The sequence below is a fragment of the Anastrepha ludens genome, chromosome 2 (genome assembly GCF_028408465.1).
Source record: "Anastrepha ludens isolate Willacy chromosome 2, idAnaLude1.1, whole genome shotgun sequence".
NCBI classification, from domain to species: domain Eukaryota; kingdom Metazoa; phylum Arthropoda; class Insecta; order Diptera; family Tephritidae; genus Anastrepha; species Anastrepha ludens.
Genome location: NC_071498.1, coordinates 105234055 through 105257382, shown reverse-complemented (window position 1 = coordinate 105257382; position 23328 = coordinate 105234055). Strand labels below are relative to the sequence as shown.

The 23328-nt window shown below is 33.0% G+C and overlaps 1 protein-coding gene across 14 annotated transcripts in view; it reads left to right on the top strand.

Moving 5' to 3' along the window:
* Positions 1–23328, top strand: part of LOC128855018 (RNA-binding protein Pasilla) — a 172976-nt gene that overhangs the window by 100075 nt on the left and 49573 nt on the right. For 2 of the 14 annotated variants that reach the window (XM_054089568.1, XM_054089567.1), the window contains exon 1: positions 1252–3950. The exons of 10 other annotated variants lie outside the window; for them this stretch is intronic. The gene's annotated coding sequence lies outside the window, so the exon portion shown is untranslated. Of the gene's footprint in view, positions 1–1251; positions 3951–23328 lie in introns of those variants that run through there. 2 more of the 14 variants (XM_054089571.1, XM_054089573.1) reach the window with 2 other exon arrangements.

Sequence of the window (23328 nt, the reverse complement as noted above, 5' to 3'; positions counted from 1 at the left end):
ATTTTTTAAATAACTGATTAATCAATAAAAAATTGCATTAACTAATCAAAACTTGAAATGAATAATGAAAAATTTAGTTAACTTAAAATTATCAAATTTGGTTTTGAATGTATGCTGTGTGTTGTTTTGAAAAATCAAATTTTGAGAAAAACCGTTTGAAGTTGTGAAATGAACGAAGCGCTAAAGGTGGAGCCTGAAATGTCATAGAAAAAAATGTTTTCACGGACTCGACTTCTTGCTTCATTAATTATTTGATATGTTCATATTTAAGCAAAAGAAAAAAACGGCAAAGTAATATAGGATAAGTCTGTAAATTTTTTTTTTAGAAATATTGAAAATAAATACTTAAATAAAAAAAATCCATTGTGCTTTACATTTTTCAAACGAAATGAAGCGATGTGTTATCAAATTGACACAAGGAACTGATGCGTGTTAATCCAAATAAGTAAACCGATTTTTTTCTTCAATTATACCTTCTGCTCAAATATGAACGAGACGTTATAAATAAAACGGTCCGCGGATGACATACGGCAAAAATAAATTTTTTGTTTTTTGATAGGACTGTTATAAGCTTACATGGCAAATTTCAGCGTGATATGTCACATAGTTTGTTTTCTGTGCTACTGTAAAGAAGTCAAGCTCGAGTGTGTTCTTCGAATTTAACGATGGAAATTCAAGTTGAACAAAGAATTTGTTTGAAATTTTGTTATTCCAACAAAATTTCGGCTTCAGACGCCTTAAAAATATTGCAGACAACCTATGGGGACTCTGCTCTATCGCGTACACGTGTTTTCCAGTGGTACAAATCGTTAAAAGAGGGCCGTACATCGGTTGAAAACTTGCCTCATGAACGTCGTCCAGCAACATCAGTAAACGACGAAAACATCGGAAAAGTAAAGGAAATTGTGCTTGAAAATCGCACAAAACGCAAAATCGGTTAACGTTGAATATTATTTAGACGTTTTAAAGCGTTTGCGCGAGAACATTCGTCTTAAAAGGAAGGAATTGTGGGACAACAAGTCACACATCACGTCTTGTTCGCGATTATTTGAACAAAAATAATGTTAATATCGTTCCGCAAGCACCGTATTCGCCTGATATGGCTCCATGTGACTTTTTCCTGTTTCCCAAGCTCAAGTTGCCGCTCCGTGGAAAACATTTTGAGACAATTGACGTCATAAAAGAGAATTCGAAGAACACACTCGAGCTTGACATGTTTACAGTAGCACAGAAAACAAACTATGTGACATATCACGCTGAAATTTGCCATGTAAGCTTATAACAGTCCTACCAAAAAACCAAAAATTTATTTTTGCCATATGTCATCCGCGGACCGTTTTATTTATAACGTCTCGTTCATATTTGAGCAGAAGGTATAACAGCTTAAAATACACTTATGGTGCACTCGAAAGAGGATATATGATTTATATTAACATACGGAAAAATTCTTTGATATCCAATGAAAACTCCAGTAACTCCAGCGAAACCTCGTTTTCGACTTATTTTTATTTATTATATTTTATTAGCCATAAAACCTGTGTAGCGATTATGGGTGAATATTGGGTATTTAAAAAAAAACGCACCTAGATGCTGTGTTAAAATAAAACATGTAACAATTTAGATTCTGAGGTTTCAATAAAATACGGCTCTTAACAATTATATGTAAAAATGCCATCGTTTAAATGCCTGCCATGAGCACATCTACAGAAATTTTACTTTGTGACATTATAAAATATTTAAAATAGATATTCTACATATTCCACTTTTTCACACTTTAGCAATCTTTCGCTTGGTGTGTTGAGCTGGCATTAACGCAACCAGATTGGTCTATAATTTTCTGACATTTGTGCATACATGACACTCTTTTTGAGCAAAAGCAAAATATTGAATTTTAGTATCATTTATTTGCTTCCTATTTGCCGCTCTATTATTTTTTCAAACGAATAACTTCGAAAACTGAATTCCTAAAGACGCATTATACAATTCTAATGATTAGCTATAAAGATTCTTGAATATTATTTTAAAAGCAAACGACATTGAGTGCATGTTCAGCTTTTTTGCTGTTATTGTTTGTTGTATAAGCGTACAGGAGGCATGCTTTGCAATTATCTCACATAACATTTTAATAATCAACTAATTTTGTGTACACTTACACACACGCACATATGCATGCATACATCCACTAGTAGTATTCTTGCTTATTTTCGCTGAGAGCAAAGTCAAAAATTCACAATAACAAGGTGTCTGCATACATACATACATACATACACACATACACACACACGAGGCATATAAATATATATTTACATAAGCAGTGGAATAAGAAGTAGGTAGCTATGTATGTATGCAAGCATGTATGTATGTATATGTAAACGCTGTCAGCAGAAGTCAACATTCAGTAAAGTATTCTTGGCTTACGTCATATGGCAATAGTATTAGAAGTAGAGTAACGAGCAATAGACGAATATCGTAAAGAGGAGTTAATGATTAGCACAAACGGAAGAATTTCTGTATAGACGATGAAGCGTGAATATAAATATAATAAAAAAAAAACAAATTTACAAATAATAAAGCAAAAAGCGCGCAATATGCATAAATACTCGTAGTAGAGTCGGAGTAGCAAAGTAAGAGCTTTAGAAGTGTGGGGGATATGAGTTATTTTCTGATGTTTGTAAGCCCATACATATGCGTGTATATACTAAAAACTGTGATTGTGCGCGTTTTAGTGTATTTTTTGTTGACTTCGTGTTGTTCACATTGTTGTCAAAATCTTAAAACCGTCAACATTTTTCAAAGCACACATACATGCAAGCGAGAAGAAATACCGATAAGAATGTTGAGAATGGTTGTTTTTTTCAATTTATTTTGTTTTCCAATACTTTTTGTGTTCATTGGGTCCATATATGTATGCATGTAACGCTCGCTTTGTTGTTATTTCTATGAGATTGAGACGTGTTAGTTGAGCATGGAGCATAAGCTGAATAAAATCATTCATTAAAGATTGAAGGAGATTAAAAAGCACGAATTAAAAACTATTTGGGCTATCAAATTTATGAAATAAGAAACATTTGAGGCAAATTTACAACTTTTTGAATTTGAAACTTTTGAACTGAACCTCGCATTTGACTTTTATGCCACACTGTGAGCGAAGTAAATACTTAATTTGCTACATTTTTTTTAATTTAATTATATAGAAAATTTCGCTCGCTTTGAGTTTGGCCGCAGTCAACTGGTCAAAACGTGGCGCCTGTATTACTACTCGCCCTCCTGAAATTTCTTCTGTTCCAAATATTTTTGCAAGCTATGTAGGTGACGCTGGTAGGCTACATCTCTACATGTGTAAAACTAAAAAAAAAAAGCATACACACATACATATGTATATATTTTTCAATTCAAAATTAACTTATTATAATATTTTTGTTGTTTGTTAGTTCTGCTGCCAAGCGTCAGCGACAGCAACAGCAACTCTATAAAGCGCTCACACTGCACACATTGCTACTAAGCTCACATACACACTCATACACACAACGATATATGCGTATGCGAGTGTGTGCTGATTGTAGCTTCATCGGCAATCGGCGTTGGCCAGCCGACCTGGCTCGCTGACTGATTGCCTGACTGCTTGGCTGGCTATTCAGCTTGCTGGGTAACTACGTAAGCATGTACGCGTGAATACACATACATACATATATGAATGTGTGTGTGTGTGCATGCATGCATGTTGGTATGTAGTTGGCTGGCTGACTGACTCTCCAACTCTTTTAGCCTTTTCGGCAGTTCGGCGTTTTTAGTGCGATTTCAACGTTTCACATCGCTTGTTGTTCATAGTCGTTGTCGTCGTCGTCGTCGCCGTATCCGTCTCTGTTGCCGCTTGCGTTTCGCGTCCGCATCCGGTTCACGTTATCATCCAACAAAACAACAACAATTAGGAAAAAAAGCAACAACGAAAAGTACGTCAGTCAATGTGCGAAACGTACTTATTTCTCATTTTCATGCCAGTGATTATCTCAAATAAATAAATAAAAGAAAAAAATTAAAAAATATTCTATAAAATTCAATGCAAATTGAAATGAAACTGAAACTGAAATTGAAACTATCAATCCAAAGATTTTTTCGTTAATTCCACGTGAACTACAAATAAGTAAAGGAAGTTAAACGCAAACGGAAAATATTTTTTCTTTAATGACAAAATAAAAAAAAAAAAATAAAAAACGCTCAAACATAAATAAAGTTTACTGATCAAAACTATAAATAACACAATAGACAACAAAATCAAACACGAAAAAATGCGTTAAATAAATAAAACTGAAAGAAAATAAAATCCCAAGTACCAAAAAACAAAAAAAAAATTTAAATATTACATCAAATTTCATATATTAAATTGGCTGAAAGCATTATTAAAAAAAAAACTAGTAAAAGCAACAAATACGTTTCATCTTCGCCTTTCATTTCCACTTTTGTGCGCGTCAAAAGTTAAACCAAGTATGAATTTAGCACAACAAAAAATGTGCTCGGCAAAAATTATACGTATTCCTAGTTTGCTCTACAAAAGTTAGTTTTTTTATTTGTGCTTTTTGCTTTTTTAGAAATTTTCTTCACCACATGATTACATAGCTGCTGCTCGCGCAAGCTTTCCCATTTTGTGTTTCCACACTTCCTTTCTATTTAGTTTGCTTTCATTTTCATTTTTGTCTGCTGCCAGCTGCCTGCTGCCCTCTGCTGCTCTCTGCTAATTTAAAGAATCGCATTCGTGTACTTGATTCGTTTTCGTTTTCATTTTTCTATCTAGGTGGTTTATTATTTGTCTCATACCGAAACTTTTGGCTGCCAGCGGAAAAATTTCATATGTATGCATACACATTCAAATGTATGTGCCCATATTACCCAACCCATCACCCCCACTCTAGTTGCCCTTAAAATATGCCACCCATTGCTCTTTGCACAGTTTCGTGTTTCTTTCGTGTGACTACCATACTTTAAAATATTCGTACATAGTACTTTTTTCTGCTCAAATATCGCATGCGATTTAACCTTGGAAGTTGTCGCACACAGTGGACACGAAAACACGTGAATATGCTCGCACAATTGTCGTTTGATTTGCTTTTATATTGTTGTTCCTTGTTTTTCATGTAATGTTTTTTTTAATTCTCTTAAATCTTCTTCTATAATCTACTTAATTTCCGTGGCTTGTGTGGTATATTCAATGAATAAGTCGCCGGATCGCCTAATCTTTTGATATTGGTTCTTATAAAAAATATTTGTTGGTGCAATTTTTTTTAAACTAAACTTGTTTTAGTTTTTAGGCATTCAAAAGAGAATAGTCGAATATTTTTTGTTGTGTATGTATAAACATCAATACGTACACGCTCGATAACGTGAACTAACTAAAACAAGGGAGTTCAGATCAATAAAAGTGTTCACGTTTTCGACTCATAAATATATGTGAATTGAAGGTAATTTCCTAAGCCCAAAAAAAAATTAAATAAAAAATTAAATAAAATAAAAAAAAAAATTTAATAATATTATAATTTTTTTAATTTTTTTAGTAAAATTTTATTTAGGCTAGCTGCTAATTTTGGAATCAAACAAACTCGTAGAAAATGTGCGTTATAGCTTGTAACATCAGAGCAATAAATGGCAATTTAGTGTTAACATATATTGTAAAAAAGTCAAGTTTTTAATATTCACATTGCCGGGAGTGTACTGTTTATTTATATATGTACGTGTATGTATTTAGGTATGGCTCAAGTACTTGTCACACGAGATGCCTACTAAAAATACTCAAGCATCATTTCGTATTCACTTTTGTCACCCTTTCAGCTGTACTATGTAGATATTGTAAGTTCTTTGCTTGCATTGGTTCTTCTGCATTTCCATACAATTGTAAGCTCTCTAATGGCGTGTTCCTAAGGACACTTTTCCGCAACTTGTCTAATTGCATAGCTTGTGGGGAAATAGTGTAATATGTAGCGTGCTTCTCAGCGCGTCTTATGTACGTTGCTGTTGAGTGGTACGTTTGTTGGTGGCTGCAGGTGTCAAGGTCAGATATATTTGTTCGCTTTTGGCTAAAAGGGGCAGGTATTGACGCATTATAGTTATGCCTTAAATGTGAAGGCTTGCAACATATGCAACCTCTAATACTATAGATGATATTTGTTGTCGAGAGAGAGAGAAAATGGGGCGATGCTTCCATTGTGTAGTTATATAAAACAAATTTTCTGTAATGGCGATATGGTGGTGGAATAAAATAAGTTAAGTAATATATGGAATGGAGGTACGTACATCGACCTTAAGGTCTACTGTACCTTCTATTCTTCACCTGCCAGGTTATCCAGACCCAAGTATTTTAAAAAATCGAGTGCGGTGTTGGGCCTGGCAGAGCGTATGTGTCTTCGAGTGCCTTTGTTGTGCCTTCGAGTTATACTAGAGTGAGATGGTTACTTTTTCTTTTCAAATGACGTCGTATGCATTGTGAAATACTTTGCCATTTCTACTCAAATACATTCCTACGTATTTATTTATTGTTTGGCCGAACTTCCATTCCTATTCGATGGTTTTATGTCAAGCTTCATGCATTTTGAAATGCCTCGAATATATGCGATTGCCAACAGAGTAGTTGACACTTTTTCTATCGCTTAATATTTCACGTTTTCAATGAGCATCGAACTCGGCACCAGTTGAATGTTACACATGCAAGAATTTACGCTGTTACGCAGGCTGTTGCGTTCGTTAAAGCAAAATTATATAACTGACTCCAATTGAATAAAGGTAAACTACAAGTTCTAAATAGCTTCTTCGCACATTTTTCTTAATTCATTTTCTAATTTTTTTGACTCAATGTTCTGGTCAGAAAGTTTGGGTAATTGACTATTTGCTAAAAAAAATTATTTTTCAATTAATCAAACAAAAAAAGGAAACAACAAAAACAAAAACGTTATTTTGCAATCCCGGTCTATTTAAAAACCGTTCTCTTTGATTATCGACAATATTATAAGGAACATGCCATACGTATATTATTATTTATCTAAATAACAATAAAATTTTAAATATTCTAACTTAATTTTAGTTCCAATAGTCCTACTGGTCATAGTTAATTAAGCTAGCTGGATTTTCGAATTCAGATAAGCAGTACAGCTGCGATCGTTTTAGCTATTGGCCTACTTTTTTTGACATAACTGTCATGCTGATGCCTGAAAAGCCTTTAATGATATATGCACGCAGTATATTGACGTAAAGAAAATTTTGAGGTACTCTCGAAAAGCTAACAAATAAAAAGAGTGGCATTTCGATAAGCTCACCAAATATTGATAAGTTTCGACTATATTTTTACTCGTGTTAATTTTAATAAATAATTTTTTATTTTTTTTAAATATACTTTTTTCTGGAAAACCATATACATCCAAGCTTGAAATTTTGAACAAAATGTTTAAATATTCATCCCATTTCCACGAAAATATCACATCTTTTATTCAGAATATTCAGTACATTTTTATGTATGCAGTTAGTTTTATAGCTCAATAAATTTTAATACAATAAAGTGCAAGTTTGAAGTGGTTCAAAATTGTGGCTGGTTTCTTGATAATTTTATTTATATAAGGTGTTATACATTTTCTTCCATGTAATGAATGCTGGAAGTTTTTTTTTTAATTTTTTATCCTCAATAAAACACCAAATCACTGATATTTTATTGCTTGCTATCAAACATTTTCAAATAAGTGGCAGAATGAAAACTGCTCTTTTATACAATATCGAATACATAAAATAAATAAAGCAGAATCTGTAAGAAATGCACTGCAATTCAAAATTATTCGTTTAAAATTCTACGCGGTACGTAAAGAAATACGAGCTTAAACGCACTGTCTATAATTTAATAAAAATTGCTGCTATTTCGCCATTGGTGTCTGCACACACATTAACAAGGTGATAATTTTCAACTCAATAAAATATCCGTACGCCCTTCATTTCCATGAATTTTTTAATCATTTCGAGTGTGTGGATATTCCTGGAACATTCATACGCACGTACATACATATATGACAAAATATATGTATATATACATATTTTATACTCATGTCTGTGCTAATAAAAAACTTCAATACGACACTTAAAAATGTGCCACAACTTCAGTTACGAGTACGAAATGAAAAGAGAATGCTCTAAGCATCTGATTGTATATGTAATAAACGATTAGCAAATAGCGACTAAGTTGACTGATTAAACAATTATTTTATCTTCAAGCAATTTGACTTTACTGATAATAAATTAGCGTAGAACTTTGCTGATGTGGTTAAAAGTAAAAAGAAAAATTTTTATATTCTATGCATAGTTTCGTTTTGATATTTCGTTACTTTTATGTTGAAAGTTATCAGCAAAAACCTATGCTACGCTTAGTTATCTCAGCACAAATCGTATTGAGTTGTGCGTTCACTAACTGTAGGCTCCCAGCAGTTGGGTTAGTTCTCCAATCATTGCACCAATTTCTAATTATTGCTCGAAGAATATATGTATTATATGTATATTAATAAAATTGAAGTGTCTGCCGCAAAGGCGTGTTAAGGGTCATGTGGTTATTCGTATGTAAGCAAAACCTTAGCCGGGATTTATACATTTTTTGTTTGTTTGTGTATTTGTATGGGCTCATCTCTAAAACGACTGAATCAATTTTGGCGAGCCTTTATTCGTTAGATACTTTCTAGAGGGTTTTTTCTAGGCATTCTATCCTGAAAAGTATTAACCACTAGGTGGCGCGCTAATCTCACTGCTAAGTAGAATAGGTCAGGCTACCCAGTTTGCTTGTCTAAGACAATACACTCGGTAGCACAAAGGCTCATTCTGATACCTGTATTTGATTTCCAGCCAATACTAAATTGCTTAAACTACTTAGATCTTTCATCTTCCAGTGAGACATTTAAAGTTGATTATATTCGCTTACAGGCTAAAAAATAAAATTTTTAAACAAATAAATAAAGAATATATGGCATTGGTCATAAAGACCTGATAAGTGTTAGAGGCTTGCAAATACTTTTGCGCCTTCTTTAGGTAGCATGAAAGTGCTTTGGGCACTGGGAGTAGGCAACGAAATACTGGAATAGGAAATACAAAAAGAATCGAAGTATCCTTCCTCTCACATTTCATGAGATCTTTGATCTTATTTTACCTGCATGTTTTGAGTATCATATTTATATTCCGTTTAGGATCATTCCCCTAAAAAGCATTTGATGAAAATAAATATATTTTCAGAAAAAGCGCCTGCTAAGTGGCGCTAGGATTAAAATGTTTCCAAAAATGTTTTACGATTCTGTTTTCTTGTTCAAATTCAAGCTAGACAAATTAATCATCCTAATGGAAGATTTATAATTTTTGCAAACGGCGTCGTACGACAATGGATCGTCAATGGACGCGTACCATAGAGCGCGTAAAGATCAAAACAAAGATTTCCATTACTCAAAACAATTTTTCTTTTTTTTTATTAAGTTTTCATTGCAACTAGGTAAAAAAAAAATATAGTATATATAAAACTAAGGAACAATTTCTAGTGAGTTTGTATAAATAAAATTTGTCTAAACCATAGTTTCTTTTGTGGTACTTGCTTGTGAGAAATATAATTTTTATTTGAATATTTTTTAATTTTAAAATTTTTAAAAGTTTTTAAATTATAATTTTGGAATTAAAATTTTTGAGTTACATTTTTAACTAAATTTTTTAAATTACAATTATTTAATTACATTTTTTGAATAAAAATTTTTTAACTAAATTTTTCAAAGTTAGAATTTTCTAAATTTAGAATTATTTTAATTGAATTTAATTTTTTTTCTATTTAAAGTTAGTATCGGAGAGGACGGCTGTCCTTGAGTGTAATTTAAATTGTTTGACTTACATGGTTTTTTTGCTGACCTTATACCAGTTTTCACTCTCACCTACCTATTTCACCATTTTTCAACTTACAGGTTACTTTAGTATTGTATTATAGATCGGATTATATCCGGCCAAGGTTTGTCACTGCATCAGCATTCTCCAAACATTATTTATGACGAATGCTTATTTTGCTACAAAAATAACACTATCCCTCGAATAATGAGCTTAGAATGAATTTAATGAATTAAAAAAAATACGTCCGCCATAATGAGTTTAAAAAAATTTACTTCAAATTCGTATTCAGATGTCTCGAAAACTCTCAAGTAACGAGTTTCAATCAAAACCAATAACATACATTTTGTTTGTGTAAGTTTTCTGACTTATAAGAACCACCATTTTTTTTTTTAATTTTAAGCGCACAGAAATCGAAATGTATTGTACATCATAAAGTTTCCACCCCCAGAACATTTTTTTAATTTGTCGTGGAGTGAGCCATATAACATATGCAATTACGTGTATCCTAATCTAATAAAAGTTCGCACATTTGACTTTCAAGGCAAAACTTAAGATATTTTACTTAGCAGGTGCCGCAAAGTGCGTTGGGTATTAGTTAGTATATACTTAAGCATAGGTATTTAGAGGAATGTCAATTCATAAATACTCGCATATATGTATGTATTTATTACCCCAATAACTCGCTAATCATATCGCACTAATTCACTTCTCACATGCTCGATCAATTGTTCGGCTGTTGTGCTATTGTTGTCAAGCCACGGGCGATTTGATATTGGAAGCACACTTGTGAGCATGCATTGTGCTTTTGTATGTGTGCGCACGTTTTCTAGCGCAAAGAAGCATGCAAGTTGGCGCTGTGTCTCTTCGGCATGGTATCATGTTTGCCGCATTGCCATTCATGTATTCGCTACACACTTACCTACTTGTTTTTTTGTTTGTTTCTTCTTTTCTATTTTCTTGCGTTTCAGTTTTAGACTTCCTTTATGTCTACTTATGTTGAATTTTTTCAAAATTGCTTTAAGTTTATACTTTTTTATTACTTATATTTTGAAAATATTATTCATTGATTACCCAAACAATCGGAATATTAGCGGAATGTGCAAAGGCCAATCAGTCAAATGCTGAGTAAATTGCTGAGTGCACTGTGAAAGAGGGCAGGTTGATTGGCATAACGCTGTCTACTTGAGCTTATGAATGTATGTATGCATTTTAAATCATATGTTTTTGTATACTTATAAGTTTGTTGCTGAGGGGCGCACAATTACACACACATATATACACAAGTATATATATGAATATATGCTAATGCATGTAGGTGCAAAAAAACGTGTCCACTACAAATATTTTATATTATGTTTCGACACTTTTTATTTGTATTTTTTGCTTTTGACATTTTTTTCACTATGCCTTCTCTTATTTTTTTACATCCTTTTTGTTGCAACATAAGTAATAATTTAAAATGATTTGTTGTGCGCTTTTCAAAATGAATTTAGTTCAATGTCAGCAGCGTTGCAGCGGCGCAATATGTTTCGCCTGCCTCCACAGTGCCACCAAGTGGCTATTGAAATATGGGTTCGCGTTTCGGTTTGATAAGCAGAAAGAAAAGAAAATAAATAAAAACGCTATAAAAGATTCACGTGTAAATAATAAAAAATATGCGAAATGTCATAAAAATGTATTTTATTTTGCGTAACATTTTCTTGTGCAGATACGTATGTACATACAAACATACATACATACATACGGCACAGTACTCTAACAAATATGCCTAATGTAAAAATAAATCGCGTCAAATTTTTAATATAAATACAATATATTATGAATACGTATGTATATTTATGTATATATATATATCTACTTACGTCACAGAGCATGCAAATTCTCATTTGTTTTTCTTCACGTTGTCTAAGTTCACTGAAATCGGCTTTTCGTTGGCGAAGATTGAGATGCCTACTTTTTAGTGGCAATAAAAGAATGTACATGAGGACACGTGCACTCCTCCATACAAGCGTATGTGTGATAACATACTAGATATATGTATATGTGGATATGGAAATGCCTACATAATGTCTACATTTATATGTATGTATCTTGCAAATACAAAGGCGACAAATTATGGATGAGTATGTTTTTGAATAACTTTTTTTAATAATAAAATAATTTAATAAAAAAAAAATGATTTGGAATGATAAATCTTTATTTTGACATTTTCGCGCTCCATAGCTTGTTGTTGTTGTAGCGGCATAAACATTCTCCATACATGCTTGTGAGATGTTGCTGGAATGACAGTTCTTGGCCGGATAAGAATCCGCATCGTTCCGGAAAGATATAATCGCCTCGTGGGAACGCTCCATTGCTTGTCTATTGAGATACTGCAATAATTTGCAAAAATTATAAATCTTCCGATAGGATGATTAATTTTGCGCCCACTTGTTCATAGATATGTGTATGTACAATGGCGGTCAAAGTTTTCACTAATTATTCATTCTTCATTGTATTATTTTATACAATAAATGTATAGTTCATACTACAACAACAACAATTTAATTATTTGTGCAAAACTGAAAAAAAATTCAACAAATTTTCTTCAAAATTTCAAATAGTCAGAATTTTTAGAGAAATTTTAGTCAGAATTAAAAAAAAGCTTGTGCGCAGCTTTGTAGACCATCAAATTTGTTGACTTTTTTGTTGATGCTGTTCTGCATTTTGTATGTGGAAAAAATGTGCAGCGCTGTCAACAAAAAAAAATATAAAAAATTATCAAAAATCAACGCAAATTTTGAACAAACTTAAACTTGCACAAACTAAAAAATTTGAACGGGTTAAAAACGTCGCCTTCAAAATTTTATGTTAGCGACTGCTATTTTTTTTATAATATATTTTCCAAAAATATTTGTGTTTTATTTCGGCTTCAGCTTTTGCTACATAACTCTATGTACATAGATAAATATATAAAATTAATATGCTACAGAACATAAACACACTATAACCTATTTCACTGAGACTTCGCCAGCCTTGTGATCTCAAAATACCTTTAGACTACATATTGAAGACAAGCACTTACTTGCAAACAAAATTTCTGATTGTTAAATACAAGCTTTGTGGTGTTATCGCTTTGTCTCTCCCAGTTCTTCTAAAGCAACCTAGAACTCATTCTGCTTTAGATTTACCAAACAGCTACTGATACTGAGTGATTACGATTCCATCAGACCGGTTGATGAACTCGTCGATGCCAGCTCATCAGCTACCTCGTTAGCGTCAGTGCTGGCAAATCTCCAAGTTTATTTATGTCATGACAAAGTTTCTCACAAATACATTCTGCTATTCCGAGGCTGCCTGAAACTGTAGGATTTTACATTTGTACGGCTACATCGAGGTAGATTGAAGACGCAGCTCCAGCAAGAATCTATTGAAGGATGTACACGTCAAATGAATGTTTCTGTTTTGGAATTGAGTAAATAAAATATTAAGAAAAGTTGTTGAAGGATACATATGTACATATAGATGCAAACTAACGCTTTCAACTGCTACTTTCTATAATTTCATATAATTCATATTTCAAAAAGAGCAAAAACTGAATGCGTGCCTCACAAACCTTAACAAGGCTCATAATTACAAGCGCCAAATAAATAAACATTTTTATTTTTATTATTTAAATAAAGGCACCAGTGTTGGTCCGACATTTGATACACCAGCGTAATTAAGTTGTACAAAGTGTATATCTGTAAAATATTTATAAATAAATTTTGTTATTTCGCAGCTATGTACACTCCCTTTGACATGCATAAACGCGCACAAACACACATACGCACCGTGACACGTCAGCTCATTTCAATTAATTTGTGTCAACCAAAGCCATTTCTGCTTCGCCTCATGTCTGCCGTCTGGCTAAAATTTGCATCTGTTTGCTTATTTGTTCGTCAACGTCAACGTCATAACACTTTGTCCGAGCGTTCATCTGCCATTTAGCATTTTTGCTTTAACCTGCTGCTGTGGCGATGCCGATGCCACACTCGTTTCGCTTATTTCCTTTTTAATTATTAATTCCAATTAATTTATGCAAAACTCATTTTTTTTTGCACCATCTTTTTTTTTTTGTTGTCGCTATTATTAGCTAGGTGTGTATGTGTGCGACCTTATGCGTTTTTATTGCTGTTGTTCCATTTGGCTGTGATCATCGCGATTAGCTGCTAGATAAGTTGATTGCATAATCAAATGCAAGATGAAAAGCGCAAAATCGCAGTTGCACGCAATTATAAATTTACACAAATGTAAATATGTGAAAAAATGCAAGGAAAACAGCAAAGCATATAATCGTTGATTGTGAAGATGTTTAAAAATTATTTACGCAGTTTAGTTTTATCTTGCGCGTATTAGTTTTAAATTTGTGTTGCTTTATAAGTTATTGCATCTCCCAATTGCAATAAAGGAAGAAGTGCTATGTCAGCGAGGAGTTAGTCATCGAGGGGTTTACATTTTTCCATGCTTTAATTTTCTTAAGTGTGCACATTTTTACGACCGTACTAAATAGGCAACTAATTTACTCAACCACGCTTGTCTATAACTGACTGTAACACTATGTGCTCGTATAATTCCTAATTGTTTGTTTAAATTTATGTTTTTTTCTATTTGCCCCATTACACGTTGTTTTGTTTTGTTTTGTGCTGTTTAGTGACCCTCCAAGGCAATTACCAAGGCTTTATTTGCACCCAACTTTCAATTGCACTACTTGTGGGCACACATACTGGCAGGTACTGCTTGCGTGTATGAGTATGTTGTTATTGTGCGCGCTTTTTCAGTCAAAAGAAGCTTTTTGGCGAGTATTCGAGCAAATTCATCAACCTACGGCAATCTTCGTCGAACCTTTCGTGAGTTTCTGTCTCACCTTATTTCACAGACCAAACACTCTGCAAATAACCTACGTAGTGTGGAAGCGATGTGGCAAGCACATTTTAGCAAACGATATTCACGAGCACCATGAACTGTGAAGAATTTTGGTATTTGAGTTGGTTGCAGTTCCCCATAGCGAGATACGAAATGTCCAAATGGGTTTAAGAGTGGCCTTGTCATATGGAATTTACTTTTGTAGCGACAATTGAGGATGCGAGTTTTTCAATTGAGTTTTGAGTCCACACGGGTGCTACAACAATAATGAAATGTGGTTTTTCGTGCACTTTCTGACTCCTTTTTACGTTCTACGGATGCAGAAGATTGACAACACTTCTATTAAACCCAACTCTGCAGAAAATTTTATCTAATCACTTTCACTAATTTTTTACAACTTTTTTTTTCACTGAACACTGCAATCTCATTGAAGTGGATTTAATTCCCGTCGAAGGCGTAATAATTTTATAGCGCTTAGACTACATGTTAAAATATGTATGTCCCTCACTGTATAGACGAGGTGTGTTCAAAAAGGAGGCTGACTTTATATTTCTCTCGAAATATATTTATTTATTCATCATAAGTGCATTTGGTCCCTTCGAAGTAGTCCATTTCGGATGTAAAACACTCGTGCTTGCGCTGTTTCCAATTCTCGAATCAGCTCTGACTAAAAAGCGTCTGAGTATGGCCTGAGCTCTGCCAACGATGAACTTTACCTGCACGATTGTAACGAATCGCCGTCATTTCTTAGGTATTTTTTTGTTTTTGTAACAGAAAGGCGGAAGGAGGGCTTAAGAACGTTGAGTATGACAGTTGAGTAAAGGTTACTGTATTTTTTGTTTTGATACATTTTTTTAATGTTGTTTTGATAGATTTTTTGTACTGGTTTGAATTATTTTTATTAAATATTGACACTTGCTGTTTGCCTTGTTCATAGTTTAGTCCCTCATCAAACGGACTAGAAAGTCGTCGTTTTGTTGTGTAAAAATAAATCAAAATTTAACAACCACAACAAAAAAGATTACAAATGGTTGGTGCTAGTAATGCGTGCGCGACGCATAAGAAATAATGATGATAGTACAAATTTACGTAATTACAAAAGTAAATAAAATCTTAACGGCAATAAATTACATCACATCTTTTCTGTGTCTTTTTTTCTATCATGAAAGACTTGTTTTTTCCATTTCGTTGATCTCAAATCATATCATCATGTATATGAAACGATGCCAGTGAGGCTGGTTTATGGTTAATTCAAATAGAAGCTCGTTTTTTTACTTTCGTTATCTTCACTTACGAGTAATGTGAAAATCTATGCGAAGAACATTTTTAGCTGTAAAAGTGATTAAGCATATTATAAATTTATTTAATGCCTAACTATTTTTACTACATAATATTAAGTTAAGTATTTTATGAATTTCAGTTTGCACCAAATTTCATAATACTAGCGTTTCGGGCTTTATTTCTTTTCATACTTTTGCATTGGCTGCCCGCCATACCTTGCGTATGAGTGACATTTTCGCCTCTGATTTACTGCATTTAACTAAAATTACCTTTTATATAAAAATGCCATAAAATTCAATGGTTTATGTTTTTCGTGCCATTTGTATACACCCACATGGCCCTCAAAAATGTGTACATATATATAAATACAATTACAAAGAATAAAATAAAAAAAAAATATCAATTCAATGGCGTCATTAGTAATAAACTCAACTCAGTATTTCGCATTCAAGGTAAAGAAGCTGCTGACGGCTAATAAAATGAGTAGAGTCGTAAATAAATACTTTTAGATATTGTCATTTAGTTATTTCATACATAAAACATACATTAAAAATACGTGCATACACATATATGCACGTGCGTACATACATATGTATGTACATATGTGTGTGGATGATCTCACATAACACGCTCTTGACCATGACCATTGAGCTGGTGTTGCTTGTGATACAGTTGGTATTAGATTTTGATGTGGATTGCTAGTTACTTTTTTGTTTGACTAGTTGACTCACTGTAGGCGTTCGAATAGGCACGCAGTAGGAACGAAGATGGTTGCGCTCAGTTCATTTTGTATAGGTGGTGGGTGTGTCAAATTTATGATATTTTTATTAATATGTTATAAATACAAGTACTTGTATTGAGGATATCTATTAGACTATTAAGTGAGATGAAGATTCGTTAAAAATGTTACGAGGCTTGAAAGTAAAGGTTTTGCTCACAGTTTATCCTAAAGTATAAAATATACCGCAAAAAATTTAAAAGCATGATAGGGTTTATTTTTTGCATCTTTCTTTTGAAATTCATCAATTATATTTATCTTATATTGTATTATTACATTATTATTGCTTATATATTGTACAATATTTAAAAATAGTTGAAAGCACTTAAGTGCCGAATCAACTTTCCATGGCGTTCTGAAGAGGCTGCTAGCTGGTGCCTACAAATCTTAAGAGCCACAGTAAGAAACATTTTTTTACTCGAATATAAATAAAGCCTGATTCATATCAAATTGTGCTCTCTTCGAACAAGTTGGATGGCGTGAGGTTTCATGCCGGTATTCAACCATAGACAGCGGCCTCCGAAGCCAAGTGTATTTGCGCGTGCCTGCAGGTACTGTATTCCAGATTAACGGATTCACAAACCGCAAAGTTTATGGGCAAAGCTATAAAAAGGCTTTGAGCTGCAGTTATTACTAAGTAGCAATGATAAGTCTCTTGGTGCTTTCTGCTTAGAAACAGTTATTTTGGACTCTGCCTATGTTCGAGAAGAACAAACCGCTAACCACAAATTGGAGGTAAAACCATTCGGGGTAGTATATTTTTCTTTTTATTCGTGAACTGATTTGTTCCATATTGAAATGAAAAAAATTTCAAAGAATTCTCATTTAATTTTTCTGTTGTTTTTAAATGTGGATACTATATTTTCCCTATATAATTCAAACTGTTCTAATGACCGGGAAAAACATACATATAATATGTATGTACACAAGGTGAAGCAAATTAATCACCCTATCGAAAGATTTATAATTTTTCCAAATGGAGTCATACGTCAATCTTATTCGACACTTGCGAACTACTTTTCCATTCACCGTAAATTTACTCTTTGTTTTGGCCCAATTTTCCACCATTTCTGCACCAGAAAACGTCATAGCCATTCGCCGTATTTAACGCTTTACTCACCCTTTCCATTGTATTTCGACCCACTGTGCGTTCGTGCTTTTGGCGCAATCAAGCTTACGTTTGTTGCTTTATGCTTGTTTCGGGAGGGCTCGTATAATTTCAGACACATACATCTAAACATTTTGAAGTACATACATTTTTTGCTGTTGTGGTATTTCAATTAACTGTTTTATTGTTATTTTCATACAATGTCGCAATTTTTTTATTTTAATTTGTATTTATTTTTAACTGTTGACTTGTAGTTGTTTTCTTTTTAACTTTTTATACAAGACCGTGTGAGTGCCTGTGTGTGTGTTGTGTGCTTGTGGCTGTGTGTAGGTTTTTCCCCATTCGCACATTCTGTGTACTTGTACTTGGCAAGTTTATTTTTTGTGCTGCCTTTGCGGTTAGATAAATTACACAAATAACAAAAACAAAATGTATGGCGGAGCAAAAAGTGGCAGACGTACTTGCTAGATGACTGCCCAACCGACAATTGCGATTGAATGAATTTGCGCCGATCGTGAGCTGTTTGATTGGTTGGCAGGCCGTTTCTCAAGCGTACCGTTGCTGCTGCTGCTGTTGTTATTATTGTTGTTGCGCTTACCAGCTTGGCTGGTTGAACGTTTTGCATATTCTGTATTTGTTACTGAATATTTTTCCATTTAATTTTTTTTTTCCTTTTTTTTCTGTATTTTATTTTCTTTTGTCGTTTTGTTGTCTCTTCGTAGCTACTCGAAGACAGGTAGATTTTAGGTTGATTTGTTTTTGGCCGACTCGCGCTGGCTAGTTGGTGAGGTAATACGAGTAACAGACGCAATTGGCGCACGCGCCCAGCGATTTAGCTACATAGCACAGCGCGGACAGCAACAAACAAGTGTGAATACATAGAACGCTCATTGCGAAGGCGATTTTTGTGATTTAAACTAAAAACGCTTGCACAGAAATATGTAAATATCTACAAAAGTATATTTTTGGCATTTTATTTAAAGTGATCTTTAAGCGGCAGTCTGTTTGCTATACATCGAACACAAATTGGCTGCTTAAGAAGATTTTAGTAAAAATACGAAACTGATTTTTGTTCATTCTTTGCGGTGTTTTTTTCGTTTTTGCATGCTTAGCGAATTTCTGTGTTTGCGATACTTCTCCTCACTGTGCTTCAATTGGAATACGTGCACTTGTGCTGGTGTGTGTGTTTGTACGCGCCTGTAATCGCTTTTAACAATTGTCACCTTCTTATATTCTGCTTCCAACTTTTTCGCTTGGCATTCATTATCGCCAACATTCCGACAAATTTTGTTTCGTTTCGTGTTTGCTCAGTTTAATCGTTTCGAAACTCAGTTCTGAGCGCATTTGCGGTCTTCGTGTTGTTTGCCAGTAAATACTTAAGTAGTGAAGTTTTTGTTTCTGCTTGTTAAATCACGTAAAGTGATAGCCGAAACAGAATTGCAGCGCATTACGAATGCACATCAGCGAATTTGACGAATTTCAAAATTAGAACACGCAAAAATAAATGACATTGAACTTAGAAAATCCGGCTGATCGTACTTTATTTATTTATACAATATTTTTAATGGAAATTTAAAATTATATGAACATATTTTTTAATGCCTAAAAATATAAAGCTTTTCAAATGTTGCTTTAACTAAAGCACTTTGATATATTACATTTTAATTACCCAATTCAAGCTTCATATTTTTTTACTACTAACGCTTTGTTTTGTTGGCGTTCTTTTTTGAAATACGGTCACCTTAATTTTCACCGCCAAATACAGGTAATAATATCGCCGCTGCTAACTTTGTATTTCACTAAGCGAAATTGTTTTATAAACATTTGACGAAGGCATCACGCTCTTCGGCATGATTCGTCGTACGCCGCTCGCCGCTATTGTGTTAACGCTTTTAAGTGGAGCTCAAATGACAGTTTCATGTGCGCGCGATTAGAGCACAAATTCCACTGCATTTATACACGTCCATATACATACATACGTATTATACGTTAAGCTTGCGCATGTGTGTGTTCGGCATTGAGACAAACTGACCTTGACTTTAAAGTGCTGTGTCGACGTCGCAAAAATATCGTAAAGTTATATATTTTTAATCAAAAACAAAAAAAAAAGCAAAAAAAACAAAACGACACAAAATTAAAATGAATGATTTGTGTTTGTGATCTTAGATAAAACGACAAAGTGATCGCTTACTAGTCAATTGCGCATCAGTTAACTGATAGAGATGTTTTTTGGGAAGTTATTTTTGTTTTGTTGTGTTTTGTGCACATTTGTGGAAAATTTCGTTCACATGAAAGTCAAAGAAAACTGAACTGATACATATATTTTTAAATACAGCTTTGTAAGCTGAAACTTTGTGAAGATTTGTGTTCAAAATTAATAGTAGTGCGATGATTTACCTAGTTTTTACCTTTTTTATGCAATTATTTGTTTTTTATTGCCTTTCTACAACGAAAATCATAAATCTGAAAGCTACAAACATCGTACAAAAACCCACAAGAATTTAACAAATTTTAAAAAATATTTCTAAAAATATTTTTGATCAGAATTTATAGAAAAACGTTCTAGATCTTATTCCATTTGAATATGGAAAATTGTAAGTTTCAAGTCGTTCAAAATTCTCGTTGATTTTTGACAATTTTTTTTTCGCAGAGGAAGATGCAAACAAAAATGTCAAAACTTAACGTTATTTTTAGCGACTTTAATTTACACTTTGTCAGCAAGGTGGCACAAAATTAATCATCCAATTAATTTTAAATAACTGTTTTACTAAAAGAAAACAAATTAATTTGAGTGATGTAAATCTTTATTCGAACCTCCAGCTTGCCTATTTGTATCACACAGCTGTCTAGTTCATAAGTACCGAATGTGATTGATGTACGACACAAAAAATGATAAGTCTTCCGATAGGGTAATTAATTCTACGCCATTCAGTTAATTTCCGCACCTTATACTAATTATGAATGAAGTATAAAAATTTTTTCTAAAAATTCTGAATAAAAAGTTGGACATTTTGATTAAAATTTTTTGCAAATTTTGTTAATTCACAAAATTTGGAGCTTTAAATTATATGATTTTTGTTGTAGAATGCTTCACAATTTGTGAAAAAAAACTTGGTAATTCACCACACTCCTTTAACTTCGATCACAGTTATATATACGTATCCTTATATTGTATATATATTTTATAATTTTGGAAAATGTATGTATAAGTACATATATGAATACATAATACTCAAATACTTACATATATCAGATATTCAGAAGTATTAATACACAGCTGTGAGTTTTTGGCAAGCCAACTTATTTGACTTACGCAGTTTTTGCTTTCAGTTCAATAAATCATGAGTTTTCATTTGAACCACCAGCTGTCAATCAACAATTGCTGAATTTTATGCAATATTTAAATTTTCAATGTAAAAGTCGGTAGAAGGAATTTGTTTTTTTTCAAAAGTCCACAATCGCTAAAAATTTTATAGCCCGTGGACCCAAGTCCCGAATTACTTATGCTTACTCTTAACATGACATATGATAAAAAATAAAAAAAGTTTGTTTTTAGCAATTACCGTCCTTCGGCAGACTACAGAGTAGCTACATAAAAGTAAAAGCCTTGCTTAAAAATTCATCTGCTATACAGAGATGCCTTAAAACTGAGTGCGCTTCTATTTGATGCATTTGCTCGTTAGTATGAGTTCATCAACATGTACGCTATAGAAATCGAGAAAAAACCAGTCTCACAGATAAGATAAAATGCGGATTGCGAATTATCGTAGCAGATGAACATTGAGACCTTTAAGATCTTTTATGGTCCGATATTACGTTCTTACGCACTGAGGCTTAAGGCATTTGTTGTATTTATGTTTGTATGTATGTATATTCAATACATATATTTATATATATACTTATAATGGACTTTAAACTTCATTTTCTTTTCATAGTAGTAATTTTTTTTCTAATTAGCTTTTGATTCGATTTACAATTAGCATGCACTGAGCGGAAACAAATTTAATAACAGCAATAATAATTTTTTTAATTACAACTGACAGAGTAATGTTGAAATAATAATATTTAAATACAGGGCAGTTATTATTTATTATCAGTGGCATTCACGCTACAATAAATTTTGAGAGAAAAAATATATATAAAAGAGAAAGAATCCAAACGTGTGCACATAAATACTCTCACTAACTAATGCATAACTCGAGCTAGTAAGCCTCACATTGCTTCTGGTTCGAACAAAATTTGGGAAAATGAAATTTTTGCCACTTAATTTTCGACCACGAAGTTTTGCATAGTTATTTTAAAAGGCTTACAAGATTCCTGCTGCAGGTTTCACAAATACAATATTATTACGGTAGGAAACAAAAAAAAAATTGATATGTGAAGTGTATTTTTTTCTGATTATTTCTGATTCGTTTATTAAGCATTTTACGCTCCAAAATTTAATATTTGGTTGCTTTTTCGAGTTGGTTTTTCTTAATGAATTTTTTTTATATAAAGGTTTATTTGGGAATTGCTGCTTGTATTCTGTGTTCGTTAATTTGTGCTATAATGCCATCATGTTAATTAAACTTATAAAAAAATCTTTCATCTATATAGCGCATAGTTCACTAATTTCAAAAAAAAAAAAAAAAAAAAAAAACTTGCATGAGAGTAAAACAATGTTCAGGGTACACTTCGGTGTACACAAATATTTATACATATTTGCCTATGCAATTGTAGCTTACAGCTTGGTGGGAATTTTAGAAAAACATTCACTCTCAGTTCATAAAGTGTGTTGTTGACGGCGTTATCAGGCATTGTGGTTGTAACGAAGCGTTGTTTTGCTGGCAACTATAATTTGAACAAAGCTCGTAAATAGAAAACTGCACTAATGCAAAATATGGAAATTAAAATCATGAAAATATTATTTAATCTAATTAGAAAACAATATAATATTGTAATAATAATAATAGTAATTACAACAGTTAATATATTAATAGGTCTATTTATAAGTTCGTGCGGTTTTACAACAGATGGCGTAACTTGATTATTATTCCATCGATCCACATTTCCAAACATTCATTGGAGAGCTACTGTCGTAAGGCACAAACGTCAGTATAAGTTTTTTATTTGAAGCGTAAACAACAATATTTTTACCACACTTGAAAATGTCGAATTTCGTGCCAAATAATGTGTTTTTGCGGGGAATTCTTCTTCATTATTTTAATATGAAGAAAAAAGCAGCCGAAAGTCATCGTATCTTGGTGGAAGTTTATGGTGAGCATGCTCTATCTGAGCGAACGTGCCAGAAGTGGTTTGCACGCTTTAAAAGTGGTGATTTTGGCTTGGAAGACGAAGAACGCGAGGGTGCGCCGCCAAAGTTCATGGATACCGAATTGGAGGAATTGCTCGATCAAGATCCGGCTCA